General features: G+C 38.1%; 1 long non-coding RNA gene across 1 annotated transcript; it reads left to right on the top strand.

Moving 5' to 3' along the window:
• The first annotated feature begins 6,278 nt into the window (after positions 1 to 6,278).
• On the top strand, positions 6,279 to 9,640 carry LOC143691450 (uncharacterized). The gene is made up of 3 exons (XR_013179522.1): positions 6,279 to 6,512; positions 6,893 to 6,985; positions 9,377 to 9,640. It is a non-coding gene; the product is annotated as an uncharacterized LOC143691450 (long non-coding RNA).
• The last annotated feature ends 1,102 nt before the right edge of the window (positions 9,641 to 10,742 follow it).

Here is a 10,742-nt window from a genome sequence, read left to right on the forward strand (position 1 = left end):
CTCCTTTTTCCATGTTATGCTTCATATTTCATGAGATTTAGCCTAAACATGTTTCAATATATTCAATACATGAAAATACATTTCTGTCCATTCTGTCTTTACATACAGGTCTTTATTTCTGACTGCATGCATATATTTTGAATATTTTATCTAAATGAAATCATTTATATAGTGTATAACATATTAACTTGGTTTTGTTCTTATATGCCTTGCTTATTTCATAGCCAGAAGCATTTTAAACTAATGTCTTTAAGCAGTCTCTAGATCTGGATCATTTGCAAGGTGTGAGTAAAGGTATGCCAAGTAATCTTCTCCAAGGTATTGATGAAACTATTAAGGACCCTTTTGTTTCAAAATAAACACAACTCCAATTAGCTCAGATTTAAAAATGTGTTATGCTCAATAATATAATCCAAATAACGGAAGGCTAGAGACAACGGGAACTGGAGTTTCAAATGCTATATCTCTTTCTTTCCCTTTTTACTCTTTCTCATCTTAGCACTTCTCTGCACATCATTTCATCAAGACCATCTTTTTCTATTACACTAGAACTGTGGTCACCAATACCATGTAGACTCATATCTTCCCACTTGAAAGGAAAAAAAGAAGCGATGGTAATAATGTTCCAATTAAAAAAACTTGGTGAGTTTTTGCAGTATACATCTTCTCTATTAGGTATAGGGAAGTTGATTATTGACATCACTTGGGCCAGATGTTCTTGTGTTGCCCAGTCATCATGGACAGACTAAGAAAATAGCTCTCATATTTGAACCACGCAATGAGCATCAATCCAGAGAAGCTGCACCACCTCCGTGTGCTGACACATAGGAAGGACTATCTAGTAAGCTCTGTGGTTTAGATTAAACATGTGAGGCGGGGGGAGAGGGTGGGGGATGATCATGGGGGGATAAGCATCACACCTGGAAAATTCTAAAATATTTGGAAACTGAAAAACAAGAATCTCGATAATCCATAGATCAAAGAGGAAGTCAGAAGGAAAAAGAAACCATTTTGAATTGAATGAAAATTAAAATAAAGCATATCAGAAATTGGGGGTTATAGCCAAAACCGTACTGAGAAGGAAATAATGTTAAATGCTTGAGCATTTTTTAATAGTATTAAGTGATTAAAATTCCACCTTAAGAAACTAAAAGTGTTACAAATTAAACCTAAGAAATAAGGAAGAAATATTTAATATAAGAGAAGAAATCAATCAAACTAAAAACAAAAACAATAGAGAGAATCATGAAATCAAAAACTCACTCAGAGGTGATTAACAACATTGATAAAACTTTAGAGATGGACCAAGAGAAAACAGATGACATATGTTACCAACATTAAGCTTGAAAGAAGGGATGTACTGAAGTATATTAGAGACTTTGCTGGTTTGAAATTGTTATGCACCCCAGAAAAGCCCTGTTATTTGATCTTGAGCCAATATTGTGAGGGCAGCCATGTTCTGCTAATTCTGACTCAATATTGGAAGGTGAGATCTCTTGATTAATTTGTTTCCACGGAGATGTGACACAGCCAATTGTGGTTGTGGCATTTTGATTAGATGAAGATGTGACTCTGTCCGTTCAAGGTGGGTGTTGATTAGTTCACTGGAGTCCTTTAAAAGGGAAACATTTTGGAGTTGTCTCAGAAGTGACATAGATGCAGACATTTGGAGATATTTGGAGTGCCAGCAGAGAGAGAAGATGCCTAGATACGGATGTCTGGAGGTGCAGAGCCCAGCAGGCATCACTATGTGCCTTCCCATGAGGATCCAGAAGGATCTACAGGTTCTAAGAGAGCCATTTGAAACCAGAAGCTGGCAGAGGATGCAGATGGCAACCACGTGCCTTCCCATGTGACAGACATATATATCTGTTTCTCTGGATACCTTAGTTAGAATATTTTTATGTCCTTTGAGCAGTAAACTTGTAATTTGAACAGTAAATTAAAAAAAATTCCCTTTCTCAAAGCCATTCCATTTCTGGTATATTTTGCATTCCATTTCTGGCAGCATTTTGCAAACTACAATAACAACTTTATGCTCATAAATTCTAAATTTAGATGAAATGAACAAATTCTTTGAAAGACACAACTACCCAAGCAGAGTCAAGGAAAAAAATGAATTTAATAGTCTTCTATCTATTAAAATGACAGAATTTGTAGTTAAAGCTTTGCCACAAAGAAAACTCCAGGAATAGATGAATATGCATGCAAGATATGACAGATATTTAAGGAATAAATAATCCCAAGTCGACACAATAGGTTCAAAATGGAAATGGGAGACACCTCCCAACTCAGTATATGAGAAGAGTATTATCTTGTTACTTAAACTAAGAAAAGATATCGCAAGGAAAAAGAGCTAAATATCAATATTCCATATAAAAGAAAAGGAGTAAAGCTTATTTGGTTTTGCACTTGAGTAAATGTATACCATTTACTGGAATACATCCTACTGGAGAGGAAGAGGTTTGTGGGACAAACCAAACTGGAAATTTTCAGTTTTAAATTTAATGAGTTGTTAAGACATCCAAGTGGAAATGTCTAGTTGGGGAGGTACATATAGGACTGGAGGTTGGGGTTTGGGTGGTTAGAGAAAGAAAAAAGAGAGAGAGAGAAAGAAAGACAATGAGCGAGCTCTGGGCTGGAGACATGGAATTGGTTGCTTTGAGAGGAAAGGTATTTCTGTCAGCAGAAATGTTAAAGAAATGTCTGGTGCTATATGTGAGGGATTTCTCCTTTGAATAGGGAGTTAAAATAATCTGTGTAAGTCCTTCCATTGTCTAATAATTGCAATAATTTGTGACAAAGAATTACTGAAATCTCAGCTCACTCTAGTGTTTGCAAATGTGTGGATGCCTATCAAGAGTATATTCAAATATCAAATGGGATATTAGTTTCTTGTGCCTATATCTGTTTCTTTGGGGTTTGTGCCAATTTTTATGCCTGCACATTATCTTTTCTTTCTTTTTTTTTGTATGGGCAGGTACCGGGAACTGAACCTGGGTCTCTGGCATGGTTAGTGAGAACTCTGCCACCGAGCCATCATTGCTTGTCCTGCACATTACCTTTTATTTTCATAGATGCCTCTTTAGTTTTGGGGGGTACACCTCTTTCTTTTTTATTTTCATATTTCTTATTGTTCTCATTTCCTATGTTATTTATTAATTTTTATTGACTCTTTTAAACATCCTGATTTAAAGATAATCATTTTCCAGTGTTTTCTTCATCTCCGGGCTTGTGGATGTCATTCCTATTACTTTCTAGGTCCTAATTCTCTATTTGTTACTGAATGTAATTTCTTTTACTCTCTCTTTTTCTGTCTACCTGCCCAACATTTTTATTGCAATATTCTTTCATTCTTCATGTTTCATCACTTTGCCCTGTTCCCCCAAATGTAATCCTTTCCAGGATTACATGAATCCAAGGAGACCAAATATTTAAAAATCAGACAACGAACAGAGAGCCCTCTGTATATAATACAGAAAGGGGTTTACTGCAGGAAATTACTTCGTACAAATTTCTCTTCAGGAAGTTTCAAAACCCATAAGAAACCACTACTTAATGTCAAGATGCTACAACATTAATGCTAGCTGTTTACAGGACAGGTACAAAATCTCCTGCAAAACTAAATCTTTAATAAACAGGCCTTATTGGTGGAACCTAAGCCCGATTGCTCCTGTAAGGGATTGTGGGAGTTGTAGTTCCCAGACTTCCAGGCACAGCCTTGCAGGCTGAGCATAGACGGAAGCAGGAAATGGTGAGAAGTCGATGAGATGATGCAGCACAGGTGCTTATTCAGTGGCCAGGAGAACTCTCTGGTTACCTTCTGCAGAAAATCTAACAATCACACTACAAGCTCCCCTAGCAACTTCTCTCGTTGCTCTTCAGAGTGATGCCTCAGGGCTCTGAGCAGAAGGTTTAGCATCCATCACATAGTATGCCAATCTGGTCCTTTAGAAATCATTTCCAAGTTCAGAAATTACCCTCACTCTTACCTCTATAAAAGCACACTTTAATCACAATAACTTTCAAGTAATTTCCCCCAAATCCTAGTTATTTACATATATACGTATATCTTCATGGCACAGTGACAATTTTAATTTCCTTCCCAGGAACCCATTGCTCTCTCCTCTTCAAAGACACCCTTTAGCTCATGTATTATTAAAAATATACACATTGTTATCCAATCTCTGGGATTTAAACTGAGATTCAATACTGTCTAATAGTTTTCTTGATGGGTTTTGGGAAATTATTTCCCTTAAATTTGTGTAACTGAACAATTTATGTTGATAAATCTCCAAGTTAAAAGGAATTATCTTTGATGATGCCATGGAATATGATGGTCAGAAACCCCATCAATTGCCGTTCCATGATACTACATTGCTAAGTGTAAAATAAAAATGAATGGGTCCATTGAACTATTACTGGCTTCCTATATGATCTTCATACATCATTTAAATAAGAGAAACTAGACACTTTTTCTTTCATTTATATTATTTATATTAATTTTTGGATAATTTAATTAATCTTAACAGCTTGAACATGTTTTTAAATTCATCAGACAAATACATTGTTTTAAAATGCCCTCCTCACTCATGATTTTTAACATGGTATTTTTTCTTATGTTTGTCTACACAAGGGACATAAACAACACTTTATATTTAAAAAATGTTGGAAATAGTTCTTCAGGAAGAAAGAGATGTTTTGGATGAGAAAGATGTGCTGGAGCCATTGGGTATTCTCCAATCCTGAAACACTTGCCGTAGGCTATCTAGGCCTTTCTTTGGAAGGTATTCAAAATAAAAATTAAAGCAAAAACAAAAACAAAAGCAAAATCCAAACAAAACACAACAGAGTAAGTGTTATTCTAGTAATGATAAGTAAAATAGTATTGAGATTTTGTTGTTTCATTTTCTAAAGAGGAATTTTTATCTCAATAACATTTTAAAACTAGGATTGAGAAATTTTAAGTTTCTAAGACAACCCCAAAATGAAGCTTATAAAGGCACAGCAGCATCTCAGGTCCCTGTTTCCCTGTCCTGAAACCTGAAGGGCACTTTGAAACCCAAGAAACCACTTCCCTTTAGTGCTATTTGTGCAACTGCTACTTTTCCTTTTTTTTTCCACAAAGATTTCCCCAATTATCCCAGCCCATGGGACAAATGCCCTTGTCTGGGATTTTATCTCCTCAGTTGCATGAGAAGCCCCAAGAGGGCAGTGCTTAGGCTTCACATTTATTGCCCAATCCAATATTGTGCAAATTTTAGGTTCTCAGTTAGTGCTGTGGTGGGAATGATTTCTCCTGGTTCTTTTGGGTGAGAAATAGGGACTTGCAGGTCTGGGGAAAAAGCACGTGCCCATGGAAGATCAATTAGGCATGAAGACTCCCGGGGATGGTAGGTAATATGTCTATGGAGGTGCAGTAGTGTCTTGTCAATGGCTCTCCACTGGTGCCCTTAAAGAAGGTTGAATTTAGAGGAGGATTTGGGAGCATCATGTGCACTGGAGAGTGGGACTGGAGCAGAGTCTTCCTTGTGGACGTGGGCTGTGAATCTCTGGAAAAAATGACTTGAAGCCTGAGGAAACCTGCTGTGAAGTGCTCCGTGGAATGAGGGAGAAAAGCTTGATGCAAATTCTTTGCCAAATAAAGTTCTGTTAGACAGTTTTGTGTAGTAGGTTGGGAATGGGGAGTTCCATTTGTGTGTAAGCCTGTTCTGTGCTTTTGCCCCAGGTAAGGCCATGATCAGATCCACAGCTGCTACCAAGGACTAAGGGAGCGTGTTCTAGTGATATTCAGAGCACCGTAATATTCTGTTTAGTTTGAAGGACAGCATTAGCCTATGCAGAAAAATAGGCCATTCTCTCCCCTTTAGCATAAGTAATAGTCCCAAGATCCACGGGATCTGCTTCCCTGACATGAATGCGCACATCAAGAGAGATACTGCTGGGTCTTCTCAGGAATGATCTGGAATGTTTCCTCGGGAACATTCTGTCTTTCTTGCTCCTCCAACTTAGATGTCATTTTATCTGAATAAAGTTGGCCTAGGGCTGAGGAGTCTGGGGATAGTTGACATTCCCTTTGTACTTATGTGATTTCAATGCAGAAACACTCATTCTGAATATCAGTGTTTGAGGTTTCCCTCTCTCCTGGCATTTTTTTTTCTTTTTCTTTTTTGTATTCAGGTGTTTTGGGGCTATTGAGGCTTTTGTAGAAGGGAGGCTACCTGATGTTCCTCAGTGTTCCTTTATGATATAATCAGGATGAAGCTTGGCTTAGGCTGCCCAGCCATTCCTCACTCACTGTTTTTGTGACTTCATCACTCTGATCACTTAGAAAGCAACAGAGTGGGGATAGAGAATTATTCACATCCTCATGTGTAAGTCTGTACGAGATACCTGTTTACATCAACATACGGTTTTTTGGATATATATTCTGTTTGGAACAACCACCCTTTTTATTGTCTACTTCTCATTTTTTCCATTCTTCAGTAAGGTTGATGAACACATAAGGAAATGTAAGTCTGATGGAAGCCTAGAGAATGCGTGTGTGTAAGGAGGGGAAAGGATCCATCAAAATGTGAGATCCCTAAAAATATATTCCTTACTACATGATCTGGGAAAACAAATTCTCTTCTCTGGGATTTAAGTCATTTCTATTGCCCTGGGCTAACAGTTCTTAGAAATCATAATCTCATATATGAAAGAGGTACCTGGGATACAGTTCAGGGCTAGAAAGTCCTTTCCTGGCATTCCTGTGCCCCATGTGGAAATATTTTGGGTCCTGACTGGGATGAGGGTAAATCCCAGGTATAAGGGTATGGGGAATTTGAGGAATTTGGGGGATATATGAGGGAGTTTCCGGACGTTGGTCTTGACCCAGCATGTTTTGTCTTAGTCTTGTTCAAATGCTGGGATTCTCTGTGCTGTGCTGTGTTTAAGGACAAAGGAAACAAAGAGATAAAGATGGACCATCTGGAGAGGCCAGGTGGTGAGTGTTCTTTCCCTTTCAACTCTGTGTTCTTCTGGCCATAAACCAACATTTCTAGTCAGTTTCACAGTTTCTTTGCTAAGTAGTTGGAGACCCCAAGCCCAAATCTCATTGAGACCAACCTCTCTTTCCTCCAAGCTTAGTCTAAGGGCTCTGGCCTTCTCCCTAAGGAGAACAATCTTGAAGCTGAGTTTTGGTCCTGATACTTTCTTCAGCTGGTTATCATCAACTCTTGTAAGTGAGAAATGTTTCTCCTTTTTATTAAAATGTTTTTCTATTATTGGTCCTTTTTAAGTGACTCAGTGATGAAATTTTCCTATTATGTGCCAGATAGTGGAAAGAAAGGAATCTCTGAGTCGTCTCCAGGCAGTGATTTTAAATTTGATTTTGAAATAGCTCTAGGGCTATTTCAAGAGCTGAGAACATCAGAGAAAAATTGAAGGTCCATTTTCCTGGTCATCTTCAAAACAACTGTTAATAACAATTCCTGTAGTTGTGTGTATGTGAGAGGACTTGCTTCTCCAGTCAGGGCCAGCTCTGCCCTCCTTAGTGCTGCTCTATGACATCACAGGCAGGGATCACTCCCTTATTATGTATATTGTATGTCATATCGATACTCTGACCAGGTTTACCTCACATAAAAATGAAATGCCTAGTCTGTAAAAAGTTATTGGGTTGCTTTGAGGTTAAACAGGTTGATAATAAATTTCTGGCTGAATAAATGTGAAGATTTGAGAAGTTAAAAAAAATTCAAGGGAGGAAAGATAAACATGTGCTTGGATTCATCACATCCACAACAAAACCATATGATGGTTTTTTTTTTTTTTTTTTTTTTTTTTTAGAAGGAAGGAAGGATGGAAGGAAGGAAGAAAGGGAAACATTTTCTTGTTTTATTATATTTTGTTTGTTTGTTTGTTTTTTTACATGGGCTGGGGCCGGGAATCGAACCGGGGTCCTCCGGCACGGCAGGCAAGCACTCTTGCCCGCTGAGCCACCGCGGCCCGCCCCTATGATGGTTTTAATTGTAGACAACTAGAATGTGTAGCCCAACACAATGATCACATTAACGAGAATATTGTGGCTGGAAAAGTTTAGTGAACTGAAATTACAATTCCCAGCCATTTGAATAAATGTCTCCATTTGCCCAATCCTGCTCTATTTTATCATTCTGTTACTGTTCTTAAGACTCTTGTATGTCCTTTCAGCACACAAGTCAGAAGAATACCCCGACTGGCGAGTAATTACAGATGCCAAACGGTGGCTGTGTCTGAGAGTTTTCCTATTCCGGCAGTGAATGAGAGTGAGAGGAGTAACTCTCTTACATTTGTTATCCAAGGACACACCGTAGACATATAGAAGTCTGTAGGAGTTGAGACTCTGAGTGGGTTCTCATCACTCTCATACATCTGTTTTGCTCCATAAAGTCATCTGTGTCATTTCTCTGTATCTTCACAGAGGCGGGTAAATCCTGGCTTCTGTGGGGTATGCAGCTCTCTTCTGTTCTCAGTCACTGATGCACACATGTTATGTTACTGTGACATTATTTCCCTACTTCAAATGTTACCTCCTTGATGGCAAATGATTTTTTTTGGTGCTAATTCTGAACTACATTTTTTGGGTGGGGAATCAGTTTAGATGCAAAAATATTAACATTTTTTAGACATTTTTGTAATTCATGGTTACCCTTGCTGCCTAGTAATTTTGATGAAGAGTTTCATTATAAATATATGGTTACTAGAGGTTAAATATCAGGTGTGAGGAATTAGTCCCAATTTTCTTGTAGACACACAGAAAGTTAGAGCTAGAAGAAATCAAAGAAAATAATCTTTTTAATTAATAGATGAGAAAACTCCCCTTTTCTCCTGGCTGTGTGGGTGGGTAAGATAACAGTAGTGTGGCTTGCGGTGACGTTTTATCTTTGGAGCTCAAAAGGCTAAACTTATTGCAGGCTAATCTAAAAAGGCTGGGAATTTCCATATGGAAATTTTTGGAAATCAGTACAGAGCCAGAGAGAAAGTACTAGGCTGTCATTCAGGAGTAAGGGTTGTGGAGCTGTGTTTTCCTACTTTCCATTTCTTGTGAATTTACTTTATTTATATTTTGCTAAGTGAAATGTTCCTGACCCTAGTCCTACTCTCATATCCTTTCTCATTACTCAGGCAAAGAAATAGTTTTGCACATAGTTGTCGTCTGGCAATACTGTTCTGTGACAAATATTCACCAGACTATGGCATGTAAGCTGCACAGTTTTCTCCTAATAAGAATGTTTTGAGATGTTTGCTGATGTTTTGAAATATTTACTGAGTCCCTTGAAAATATTTCTTCTGCTTGAATGGGGTTGTATCATTTTATTTCATTAGCTACAATTAAGCAATGCTCTTTTTACTTCAGGCAGGCTTCAGGACCCTGAGAGAGAAGCTCCCAGAGGGGAGGAAGCTGGGATGCAAGAAGATCATCCTTTTATTGTGAAAATGGTAAGAGAGAAAATCCAGGAAGCTTGTCCAGTAACATCAGTTTGAGAGTGACATCACGCCACAGGAGAGGGCTACTGAGACCCTCATGATCTGTGTTTGTACTAAAATGAATGATAATAAATACTATGAGATTCTCCAAAAAGTGCTTCATTATGAGGACTTCTTGGTTGAATTTCAAGCCTTGCTCATATTCAGTTTCTTTTAGGAATCAAAATCCAAAACACAGCTTTTCAGCCTGAAATCCTAGGGGAGTGACCTATGGTATTTCTTATTTTGAAAGGAATATGCAGCTTCCCTTTCATAGGTGAAGCTATGTTCGTGGGCATTATCAGAGTTTATCACAGCTAAGACTTTCCTCTACAGCAAAATCATCTGAACATTCTAAAATGTTCTGTCCAGACTGCATTGCTTTCTTACATATACTTACATAAGTGCCATGCTTCTCCCATCCTATGTGTATGGAGAAAGAATTGCTACAGATTTTCCTATTCTCACCCAAACTTAATGGTCTCCAAATATTGCTCTTTCTTACAACCAAGATAACTGACTTTTATCTCTCTTTTCCCAAATCAGCACATATTTCTCCCTCATCTGTTTCTCTGCTCTTTCTCTGTGTCCGCTCTCTTAACCACATACAATATCTTTGTCACAGTCCAGGAACTTTTTATCACCTGCTGGTGCAATTATAACTCCTTTCTAAATCACTTTATTATTAATCACTTTTACATGCCATGCTCCATGTTTCTCCAGATTTAACTTAAAACTCATTTTACAGCACATTCTTTCTTTATATAAAAGTCTCAATTGGCTCTCCATTAACCATACTAGTGGCTTTCATACTGTGGCATTCATTAGATCAAAATTGCCATACTCTTAAGAAGGAAATGTCTTTGGCACAATCTCCAAAATTCTTATCTAACTGGTTTTGGGAGAACTAAAAAATCTATATATTTAAAAAGCGACTGTGACAGGGACTCTGCTGACTCCCCACATGTGCTCTTCTCTTCCTGGATGCGTGGCTCTTCAGCAAGAGGCTGTATTTCTCAGTTTCCTCTGCAGCAAGCTGCAGCTATGTGATCAAGTGCTAATCAACAGACTGCTGGCAGGAATGATACATGCAAATTCCACATTATTGGCTAAAAGGAAAAGGATTTTTCTGTTCTTGAGCTGGAAGTGGCACCAACTGAATTCACCTTGAGAAGCCCTGTTTAGAGGGAGAGCTGCTTTTCTAGCCAGGATTCTCGGACTGCTTTACAGGCAGAACAAACTTTTTTCTCCACTAA

The sequence above is a fragment of the Tamandua tetradactyla genome, chromosome 7, assembly GCF_023851605.1.
Source record: "Tamandua tetradactyla isolate mTamTet1 chromosome 7, mTamTet1.pri, whole genome shotgun sequence".
NCBI lineage: Eukaryota > Metazoa > Chordata > Mammalia > Pilosa > Myrmecophagidae > Tamandua > Tamandua tetradactyla.